Below are 12,142 nucleotides of genomic sequence, written 5' to 3'. Positions count from 1 at the left end.
CTGGGAGTAGGTGCTAGAGGAAGCACTGAGCCATCATGGTGTGGCACAGAAGTGGCAGTGGCATGGAGCTGAATCCCCTGCTGCTGCCAGGTGGCCATAGCTGCAGAGACGCCTCCTGTCTGGAGCTGGTCCAGCCTGGTTGCAACCCCACACCTGCTCTAGGCACAGAAATCTTGGGGGGAGGAGGGGGGGGCACATGCCCCCACTCCCCAAACATACAGTCTGTGCCCCTTCTGCCCCTGGCCCTGCCCCCTGGAGGGAGCTGTGGGGGGCCGCTCTTCACTGCTGCACAGCTGCCTTGTGCGTGTGAGCTGATCAGCTACCATAAAAGGGCTGGAAACCATATGTAAACAAGGGAAAGAGTAAGTGGAAGGGGTTGCAAGGTATGTATGGAAGAAACGGGAAAAAAGAACCTGGAAGGTAATACCTGGAGTGAAGAAGTGGAATTTTTTTCTGGACTCTGTTGCTGAAGGAGTGTTGTAGCCAAAATAAATAGCCAGCTCATTCATCCAGAGCAATTTTCTTTAATTTAATAAGTGCTGTCTTACAAAATGGTATCAGAACAAAGTGTAAGGAGAATCCCCTGCACTACAATGAAACTAAGGTAAATTCAGGTAAATATTTAGATGGATTGAATGAAATTCTGAAAGCACTGATATAAATACTGAAATACAAACATCTAGAGCAGTTCTCAAAATGGTGACATTGAGTAAATGCAGGTAACTTATACAATACTAAAGATTTTTAGCAGGGTAGATATATTTCATTCCAAACTTGTAATAAAATAAACAAACATTTGGCCTACCAGAATTAATATAGGATAAAAAGAGTGACTGGCTGGGATATCAAAGAGGTTATTTCTCTTTCAAAGATGATTTATGACATCAAGAATGTCTTAGCATTATTGCACACCTAGTTCTGCAGATAGTCAAACAGCAAGTCAAATAACAACGCTCCATACACCTCCTCAAAACCCTCAGAGAAAATAATACTCTCTGGAAAGTTAATAAAAAATAAATTGGTAATGAAGTCCGCTTTTGATATTCAGTACCAATCGGCTTCCATAGATTCAAGAGCTTCAAAATATTTTCAATGCTAAAATATGTCAACCAAGAATTTTAGTGTGTCCTTGACAAAAAATATGGATGGACCCTGAGTATGCCTGAGGAAAATTATTCTTGAACATGCTGACAAAATGTTAGTTGATGAAATCACTGAATGGGCAAAAGTGCTATGGGTACCACCTGCAAACACTATACAGATGCCAAACTGGGAATCTTTCTTGTTTGCATTACAGAAAATGAAATTTGAATGGAATTGTTATCAGCAGCAAAAGACTACCAAGAGCAGATAATATTCTGGATTTTCCAAGTGTGGCAATTAAAGAATTGCAGTTATATTACAGGCTTATAAGCTTTGTTGTTTATTTCTATGAACTGTTTGGCAGAAATATTACTGCAAACTATGCTGGTGATGATCCACAATTAAACTCTTTCGCTTTTATTCTTTCACATGAAAATGGACTTTCCATCAAAACAGGCTTGATTTAATATGCACTTCCATGATTGTTTGGATTTGAAACATTTCAACAACAATAGTATAGATTGTATATAGTGCAACTTTCCCCATCTACTCCTATTAAATCTATTTTCGTATATTCTTATGTGTATGTTGAAATATTTTTTTTTTTAAATTAGGTCTTTCAAGAGATTTTATTTGAAAACAGAAGGTGTCCTCCTGTTCAGAGTCAATTGAACTTTCCACTATGGGTTCTCTCCATCCCTTAATTACCTTACATCAAAGAAATGCCAAAAGTTTATTCTCAGCATTGGTATTACAATCTAATTGTAGCTGCCTTAAATTTAGAGGCAGTGTGTGTGAGTATGTGATCAAGCCAGAATTAATTAGTATCTTTAGTTACACCAAGCATGACAAATCAAAGAAAAAGTTGAAAAGGAAAAACTCATTACCAAGAGGTTATAAAAAATTGCCACACAATAAGAATTAGAAGCATGGGCTATTCTCTGCTCAGCCTGCCATATTTTATATTTGTGTTCAGGAAAATACTCACACAGATTCAAAACTCATTTAAGAGGATATCCTTCCTCATCAAAAATGAATGGGTGAGTTACATGAATAATGATTAGACTGAAATTAGCTCTTGTTCCTTAGAGGAGCATCAATGCTTGTCTATTTCAAGGATTGAGAGGCAAGGGTATTTTTTGTGATATCTTTCATTGGACCAGCTGTCTAGTTGGGAGATATGTTAAGTGTCCTTCTTCAGGTGAAAGGCTCTGATATTACAACCATGTTTAAAAAATCAACTTAGTCTGGATTTTAACTCCAGCTTCTGGGATTTTTGCTCAAATGAACTAGTAATTTACTACATTAGAACCTCCTAAATCCAGCGTGCTCAAGACTGGCCAGTTGCAGAGTGGGGGAGGCAGGTGGGGGTAGCAGCGGCTGGTCCCGGAGCAGTGGCCACATGTGGAGGGGTGGTGCATGGTGGTGGTAGCTGCTGCATGCAAGCTTCCCCCTCCATGTCTGAGAGGGCGAGAGGAAGTGCCAGATTTTTGATAATTCTGGATTTTTGATATCCGGATTTATGAGGTTATGCTCTGTTGCAACTACAGGGATACGATAATACTTCATGTAAGAATGACTGAATAGGGTCTTTATTTAATTATTATTATTATTTCAATTCAGTACTTCTGAAGTGTGCCAGATTGCAGGTCAGCTACCCAAAAATCAGGCACAGCACTAACTTCACACAGTGTCCTACGAATTGCTTCAACCATGAGAAAATATCTAGAAAGGTAAAAGACAGTTTAGACTTCATATACACTTGTTCTTCTTTGCTTTGACTACTCACAAATGTACTGAAATGGCTTGCCAACTCATTTTACACAGGTCTGCATGGAATCTATTTTACTTGTTAAATAGTTATAATGAGAGCTGGTTGATTGCTATAAAACATTATACACACATCCTTTTGAAATCTTATCTGCTGGTCATGACCTAGTATTTCTGAAAATAGTGTTTGGGTTACATAAATGGGGGTGACTGTTTTTCATAGAACTACTAGTATCTCTGTGCAGAAGGGTACCTGTGTATGAACAAGAGTATTCATTATTTACTTTTCATTGTTCTAATGTAAAGTTTATTCTCCGGTTTCAGTAATCTAATCAAGGATCAAAATGCCAGGTATTTTCAAGCTAGAATTTCCAAAGAAATCTGGTGGTTTACATGCTAAAATTCCATTTAAATTCAGTAACTTCCCACAGAATATTTTGAAAATATCAGTTTTGGGGAATAGTCAGACACCTTAGATTAGGAAGCAAACCAGTTGCAAATAGCCCATAGGTATTAAATTGTTCATCCAAGCTATCTGGGGAATAGTTTAAAATCATTACTTTAGTTGAAACTATGGTCTCTTCACAAATAATCAAAGGACAGAAAAAAAGACTTCATTTTCTATAGGGCATTATTCAGAATTAATCATCTGATCTACTTTTCTAACAACGTGCGGGCACTATTGACTTGGGCTCCATTTAGACTACTGAATAGAGATAGTGGTTTCTGTATTCTATTGCTAGTTGCCTGAGGATGTATTCTGTTATATTTGTCATCATTTTTGCCTTCTTTCATTATTCACTTTCCTTAGTTTCTTTAGCATTGGTTCTCTCTTAGCTTTTTAGATTTGTGTTATATGCCAAAACTTCATGTGAACATTATTTACAACTCACTGGTTGGTCTAAATGAGAGCTTTACTTGAGATTAGAGCTAATTACTACGCAGTAAGCATCACTGTCTGCACATGCAGGTGTTTACTGCACAGTAATTGGCTCTAATCTCAAGTAAATTTCCTATTTGTAAAGACAAAGAGCAAATTTACTCTTGATTACTTACTGTGTAGTAGTGCATGTGTACAAACCTGACTGGCAGCACATTTGCTCCCAGTCAGCCAGGCAGCATGGGGCAAGAGATTGCTCCTTTCCCCCTGGGAGTTGCCTGCTGCCGGGGTGGGCTCAGGTGGGGCCATGTCCCCCTGTCCCGGCAGCAGGGAGCCCCATCCCAGCTCCTCAATTGTGATCATACGGCCAGGGCTGGGAGATCCTTATCTTCCAGCACCAGCTTCGCAATCATGGGGCCCAGGTTGGGACAGTCTTCTCTACAAGTGCCAGCTCCATGGTCTCAGGGTCCGGGCTGGAGGATTATTCTCTCCCAGCTCCAGCTCTGTGGTCATGGGGCTGGCACTGGGAGAGCCTTATCTCCCAGCACCAGCTCTGTCATTGTGGGGCCAGTGCTGGGAGATTCTTTTCTCCCAGTGCTGGCTCTGTGGTTGCAGGGCCAGCGCTGGGAGATTCTTATTCATTTAATTTACTTTAGAGTAAAATGCTCCCAGATTATTTTCACATGAAGATATATCCACTGGTAGTTCAGAGAGGATACAAAATTTGTATAATAGACTCATAGAAAAATAGAGTTGACTGCAGGAGGTCATCTAGTCCAATCCCCTGCTCAAGGCAACATCATTCCTGTTTAAACCATCCCAGTCAAGTGTTTGCATGACCGGCTGTTAAAAACTTCCCAAGGATGGGGAATCCACAGCTTCTCTAGGTAATTTGTTCTTATGCTTAACTACTTTATAGGGAGTAAATTCTTCCTAATAGCATATTCCTAATAGGTCTTCTATCTAAGACCTAAATTTCTTGTATTGCAATTTAAGACCATTATTTCTTGTCCTGACCCTGCTAGCCAGGGAGAATAATCTATCACCATCCCCTTCACAATCACTTTTCAGGTAACTGGGAGATTGTTATTAAACCCCCCTTCTCCATGCTAAATAATCCCAGTTGTTCCAGCCATTTATTGTAAGTCATGTTTTCTAGACCTTTAATAATTGTTGTTGGTCCTTGCTGGACTCTTTATAATTTCTAAGTCTTTCTTGAAGTGCATTAGCAAAACTGGACACAATACTCCAGGTAAGGCATCATCAGTACTGAATGCAGTGGAATAATCACTTCCTTTGACTTTCAAGCAGTAGTTCTGTTAATAAGACCCAGTATGTTATTAGACCTTTTTCTGCAACAACAGCATGCCACTGACTCATATCTGAGTCATGCTGATCTACTATAACTCCCAGGTTCTTTTCTGTAGGTCCTTCTCCAATATGTGTCAAAAGGAAAAAAAGTTGGTCTGGGGCAAGCTTTACACTAGATTAGCAATGCCCACCCACTGGAGAAGTACTTCTCTGCAGTGAAGTTTTAGAACAAACTTTTGGATTATAGAGGTGTTACATCTGTGCTAGCCTGCATGGTTTGTAGTACAGCCAATTACTCTACTGCAGGAAGCAGTTTTTAGGAATAAAGGAGGTTGGAAGTTGGTGGACAGAAAATGGAATATTGTTTGAAGCATATTAGGCTGTCTAGTAATAAGTGTTTGTACTGAAATTTGTATTTTATGGATTTCTAATGCCACTGAAAAGCCAAAACTGGGATAAAAATAACATGGTATTTCTCCTCTTGTGGCCTTGCTATCATCCATGAACAGAACTACTTGAAAAGATAAGCTTATATGTTACTACTTCTATTCCACATGGTGTCGTAGAGATAAAGAAGAAAATGAAGATGATGATGAAGATGAAAAAGAATCTCTTTAACTCCAAGTTAATACATTCATATTTTGAAGAAAAATCAAGCTTTTAAATGATGTGTATATGCATTAACTTCCCCTAATATCAGTCTGCCGTTTTCATTCTTTCTCTCTGAAAACAGATATCATTCATTTATGAGGGCTGTTACTGAGAATACATTGCAATGCATGACAGTCTTATAAAGCAAAGGATAAAACTAAAGACATCCTGGTAAACTTAGCTACCTACTTTACGTGGTGTGAGATGTTCACACTAGGAAATATCTAACAAGACCCTGGCTTTTCATGTGGCTCACTTGATAGACAGTTGTTGTAAGCACTTTGTGATAATATGGAGCTAAGGGAGTAGTTATTTCAAACCATATGTTACATCTATACATAGATAGATCATATTTTAACCAGAGCCAGATTAAAGTTTTATTTAGCTCTAGGCACAGCATAAAATTATATCCACCTCCCTCTACCATGCCTTTGGAAGGGGAGAGGATATGTGAGACTTTCCTTAGAAGATATATTTTTAAAGGATAAAAAATGCTTCATTTTAGACATAGGCAGACAAGGTTCCTTGGGTGAATTTGATATCTTTTATTAGACCAACCCAAATAGTTGGAGAATAGTTATTAAGCAAGCTTTCGGGTTCAAAAACCCTTCGTCAGGCTAAGGACGTTTCAGCAGTTGATGTGTGCTCAACATGATTTCAAGAATCAAACAGATAAATTGAAATTATCACCACATACCTTAATTTTTGGACTGTTGTACTCAGTGGGCATGTCTACACGTGCCCCTGGCTGTGCAGTTGGTACTCCAGTTGGTACTGCATAGTCATTTAGTACATTTAGTACTAAAGAAAGTACTAAATGACTGTGCATTACTGGTACTACACAGTAGTGGCGGCATCACAGTCACTATGGTGATATAGCATCTCGTGTAGATATGCCCAGTGAAGATCAGAATCTTTATAAATACTTGCCCTACAAAATATTTACATTACCTTAAATCTTTTATTTCTACAGTAAAGCTTAAACATGGAATATGGTAAGTCTTAAACATGGAAAATGTCAATGTTAGAGTAATGTTGCAGCTGTGATGGTCCAAGAATTGTGCAAGAGGCAAGGATTTTTATGGGTGATATCTTTTATTGGCTCACCTTCACCGCTGGGATAGATTTAGACAAGCTTTCAAATGCAAAGCATTCTTCATCTGGTCTGAAGATGTAGTAGGAACAGGGATGAATAAAAACAGTGAGGAGGGCTGTGAAACTGCAGAAGAGAGAAATTCCCGGGGGTAGCAGACAAACAAACAGCAGACAAAAGATAGCATGATTGGTGGTTGATCAAGACTTTTCAAAAGGGAAGAAAGTCATTATCAACTGTAGTGTGAAGAAAGATTTTCTACAATCAGGTAGACTGTAGTATGCCCTAAAGTCAATATCAATTTTCAGTCCTTGGTTCTTAGTATCCAGCCAGTTTATGAAACAATTTAGAAAATTATTTCTAAAATAATTTTATAAGGTATTAAAATGTATAGGTTTTATAAAAAATTTATGAAACAGTGTATGAAACCCAGAACTCAGAACAATACATGGAAAAATAACATATAAAAATAAGAGAGAAATACAGAGTCCTTGCTTTCGCAGTAACTAGACAGGTACATACATACTATTTCTAACACCAATATATTTGGACATGTGATGATACATATTGCACTACTGGAGGGACAAACTTCAGAAAGTCTGCTCTCAGAAGTTAGTGCTAAAGTACTTTACATGAAGGAGAAAGGAGTGGGAGTGTGATACAGGCTTTCAACACGCAGGCTTTAAAAAAAAAGTCGCCTTGGGAAAGTCTTAGTTACTAGTTTCCATGGATGTCAGTGAATGTCAGTGACAGTTATGTTCAACAGGAAATGACAAAACCAGGAAGATGCACATCAAGGATGTAATCCAAAAAGGTTTATATGTAGATTGATGTTCTCTTTGTTGCCCCATAAAATTGTTGTGAAAGGATACCCAATGTTTTTGGATAATAAGCATGTGATTCTCATGTAGTCCGTACTATAATTTATTTTCACATTATAGCTCCTTTAAAATGACAGAGTGATGTAAAGTAGATGAGAATCAAGCTTTACAGTACCAGCAAGTTAGGGATGTTGTATGTCTGATAAGAAGGGCATCATAAAAAGGCAGTAAATCATCCAGGGAAATGAGGGAAGTAATTGTTTCCTTCTTCTTTTAATTGGCTTTCCTATTACTAGGCTCTGTTTTCTGCCCAAACCTTCTCACTACTAATTAGAGGGTGGAAACTTCTGTCAAAAGTGAATATTTTTCTATAGTCCTCAAACCGAAGTAGGTAACGGATAATTAGGGCTGGCATTTCTAATTACAACTCTAATTACATGAAACCTTTTTGCCCAAAACAGCAAGAAGCAATTCCTACGGCTTAATGGAAGTAAAGTTCTTACCAATCAACATTCTAGTGTAATATTCATTTATGTAAAGGTCAATCCCTACATATTACCACTACCCAACTGTTATCCACATGGAGCCTGAATGGCAAAGTCCAGTCAGTATTATTTGCTCCTGCCAGCTTTCTCTAAAACTCGGCCGCAGCAAGAGGCATGTTGTTTTGAATAAGACTGTTATCAACAATAAACTAACAACAGAGGCAACAGGTAGTTGCTGCCCACAGGATATCAAGTTCCTGTGTTCATTACATTGCAGCTCTCTCCCTTGTATATCATTTTATTATTATTTCCATAACTTCAATCTGCTAATAATCATCCCAGTTAAATATAATATGCTGTTACTCACCTCGATTTGAAAGTATCCACATGGAACATAAGAAAGAGAAAGAGGAACAGAACCAAACAATTTCTTTGGAATACAGAGGAGCTCTGCAGATCTGTACAGGGAGTAGTTTGTGCCTTTCCCACAGAGTTGTCCTATTGTCTCTTGATTCACTGTTTGCTGTAGTGCATTGAACCACCCATACCAATTACCTGTGGAAGGAATACGTGGCCCCGGGTAACAGCATTGACACATCATATGGCAAATGACAGCACAACAGGGCCATGCCACTTTTTGATCAGTAATAAAAGAATCTTTAGAACTGCTCACGAGAAGATAAAAGGATAAAGAAACCAGAATGATTTCCTCTTTTCAGCTTTCAAATAGCTAGGAAAAAAACAACTTAAAACATAGCCGACACAGTTTCAGTTCCAGTGCTGCTAAGCAAGAAACTTCCACTCCTTTTGCACTATACAGGTGTATAGTATAGGCCTCTGGTGTAAGACACCCCGTTAGGTAGGAGGTGAGATGATACTTCTTGCCTCAGTCATTGTAACAGTAGAGGGGATGGCGTGAAACACCCTGCAAAAGAGTTATAAACCTCTTACAAATGCACCCAGTCCATTTTGGCTAAGTCAGTCAGAAAGCACTTCAGGGGTTCCCACAGCAACATGTATCACAGTATCACAGAGGATTTGCTTTTATGAAAATCTAGTTCACGATGTATAGACAGTCACAGAAAAAGATCACACATGCTCCTTCAAAAGATATTTTCACACTGCAGACTGGGAAATTGAACATAAACAACAAAATTAGGCAGCTTTGGGTAAATTGGATATCTTTTATTAGGACAACTCAAATTGTTGGAAAATTCTTCTTAGCAAGCTTTTGGGGACAAACACCATTCATCAGGCTGAGGAAGCATCTGCAGATGGTCTGTGCTCTTCCTGGATGGAGTGGATGACAGGTGTTTGTGCCTGAAAGCTTGCTAAGAAGAATTTTTCCAAGTATTTGAGTTGGTCTAATAAAAGATATCCGATTTACCCAAAGCTGCCTATGTCCTTAGACCAACACGACTACAACCTACACCCCTAACAACAAAATTAAACACCCAAAATGTGATTTTTAAAGGTATTTAGGTACGTGAAAAGATGAGGCCAGAGATCTTATTTTGACCTCACAAAATTGGGCCCCAATGATTTAGATTTATGCCTCACATAATAGCAAATCTCAGGGCTCTTTTCAAACAATTTCTATAATTCCCTGCTATGGAGGCTCCATGAGTCCTCTAGATGTAGGTATCAACAGTGACTCTTGATAACTCTCCAAAATTCAGTGGACAATAAACCTGCAGGACACAGCTCATGAACCAAGCATATTAATACTATTCTTTTTTGTCTTTCACCACAATAAACAGGAGAATTGATCCCAATTAGAATAAATACTGAAAGTGTTAACTAGCTGAACTACTGAACATTAGCCTGAAATACTCTCCAAAAGACATTTAAAAGAATTGGATCATAAATCCGTCACGCTTAAAATAACAAGAAGTGGGAGGGAAGAAGCATATAAGCAGGTTGGGGTAAACAGCAGGGTGCACAGACCTGTAAAATTAGGTAACTGAAAATTATTTTTTCTGTCTAATTAATTGTCTTTTCTACTGCTTTAAATTTTAAAATTCAATTCTTGGTTAAAAAAAGAAAACATTTGTGTCTTCCCCCCATGCACTTGTTTGATGAAAACAGTGAAAGAAGAAGAAAAAAATGTTTCACCTCAGTTAGCACTCTAGATCCTTCTTGACAGAAAAAATGCCAAGGAGACTCTACTGGTTGCTCCTGCCCACTTTGAACCCTGACCTCCGAGGCTTGCATCCAGGAGTTAAAGCATTTTGCAAGCCAGTGCCCTACCTTAGGGACAGAAAGAGCCCTTTCCTTGGTATGTATTTCATCTTTTGCCTCTTTTTCTTTGGCGCACATTTTCTATGCTGTATCAAATTGGGAGGGTAGAATGTTGCAACAGAAAGCTGTTTTCTTCATTATTTCATAGGGAAAAGCAAATACGGTCACTTATGCCCTTTGCAGCTGTGCTTTTTGCACTTGTTCAAGAATCTTCCTTTCCAATGCACTGTTTGTTCCCAAAGGGAGGACATTTGCCACAGTCTGCTCTTCAGAAACTTTCTTGTTTATTCACTCTGTGGCCACGTCCACGCAAGCTTGGACATTTGTTTCCCTGGGGACAAGAAACAGCAGCACACCTTGTGTTGCTGCTACTTGTCCCCAGGGAATGTATGTGCCACGTGCCGTCTGGCACATGGCAGGTTACCCTGCATGGGGTAAGGGAGGCTGGAGCCAGCACTGGCCTGGCCCCAGCAGCCTTACTTGGGGTCTTCGACGCCTCCTAGGGCCGTAGCAGCAGTGATCCTGCTGCTTGGAGCCTGGCCGGCAGCCAGAGAATGGCTCCAGCTGGCCAGGCTCTGGTTTTGGGTACTCCACTTTTTTGTGTGTGGATATTTTTTGATCATGGAGCTGGTGCTGGGAGATAAGGATCTCCACCCCTGGTCCCAAGACCATGGAGGTGGAGCTGGGAGCTCCCTCCTACAAGGGCAGAGGGACATTGTCCTTGCTGTGGTTCTGGTAGTGAGGCCCATCCCGGCAGCAGGAAGCAATGTCCGTGTCCCGTCTCCTGGCCCCGTGCTCCCTTCCAGCTCCTGAGCCATAGCCTAGAAGAGCCCCTCCATAGCCTAGAGCTTCCCCTGGCTGTTGCAGGGGCCCAGTGCAGGACTGCATGGATCTGAAGCAGTCTGCTGCTAGGAATAGCAAATCTGCTCCCACATCCCTGCATGTGTCGACATGTGCCCGGGAGAGTTTACTTTAGAGTACTTTAGAGTAAACTGCTCCCAGATTATTTGCATGTGTAGATGTGCCCATTGCCTAGCAATGGCAGAAAAATTTCTATTCAAGCAGCAGTGAGGGTGTCACTTGACTTCAGGTCTCGTTATAATCTACCTGGTTCCTTCTAAACTCTTCATTCTACAGGTGTCAATGACCTTTTCTTTTTTAATGGTCTTAGTATTTCCCTACTCAATCTATCCTTTCTTCTTCAATTCTGTTGTCAGCTGCTGCTGGCAATGTAGCTCCTATTTCACAGTTCTGAAAACTGTTTTAAACCTTTACTAAACCATTAACTCAGGTATGGAAACAACTTGGGTGAACAACTCAGGAGTCAGAATAACTTTGTGTGAAGCACTGGATGCACTGTCAAGCTGCTCAAAAAGGCTTGATTTTGTTTTATGAAGCTGAAAGAGATGTACATTTAATTCTAATGACTGCAGGACTAATTAAACAACATATCTTGAGTATTTTTGCCTAGTTTGTTGTGTTTTTTAATAAATAATGTGTGATATAGCAAATTAATGCATATTCCAATAAAGGTTTTTTTGCCCTGATCCAAAATCCTAATATAATAAAAGGCTTAGTACTTCCATCTGTGTGTCTATCAGTCTGTAACACTGGGGGCCAACTACACATGTGCCCCGAAAAGGGCAGACGGCAATTGGCTACATGGGCCCAGCCCCCTCAGTCAGGGAACTGGAAGCAGAGGGAGGCCTGAGGCTTTAAAAGTGTATTGTCTTGCCCTGGCTCCTGTCAAAGCTGATAGAAGACAGGGGCAGTAGGACCCAGGAGGAGCCTCAGAAGGACATCCCAG

At 39.8% G+C, this 12,142-nt stretch overlaps 1 protein-coding gene across 1 annotated transcript in view; it reads right to left on the bottom strand.

Moving 5' to 3' along the window:
* Positions 1 to 508: 508 nt before the first annotated feature.
* The window catches only part of TMEM200A (transmembrane protein 200A), a 198,051-nt gene continuing 186,417 nt past the window's right edge, over positions 509 to 12,142 (bottom strand). The window contains exon 6 of the transcript XR_009454837.1: positions 509 to 9,019. The gene's annotated coding sequence lies outside the window, so the exon portion shown is untranslated. The remainder of the gene's footprint in view (positions 9,020 to 12,142) is intronic.

This window comes from Alligator mississippiensis, chromosome 1, assembly GCF_030867095.1.
Source record: "Alligator mississippiensis isolate rAllMis1 chromosome 1, rAllMis1, whole genome shotgun sequence".
NCBI classification, from domain to species: Eukaryota; Metazoa; Chordata; order Crocodylia; family Alligatoridae; genus Alligator; species Alligator mississippiensis.
This window is presented reverse-complemented; position numbering and strand designations above follow the sequence as displayed.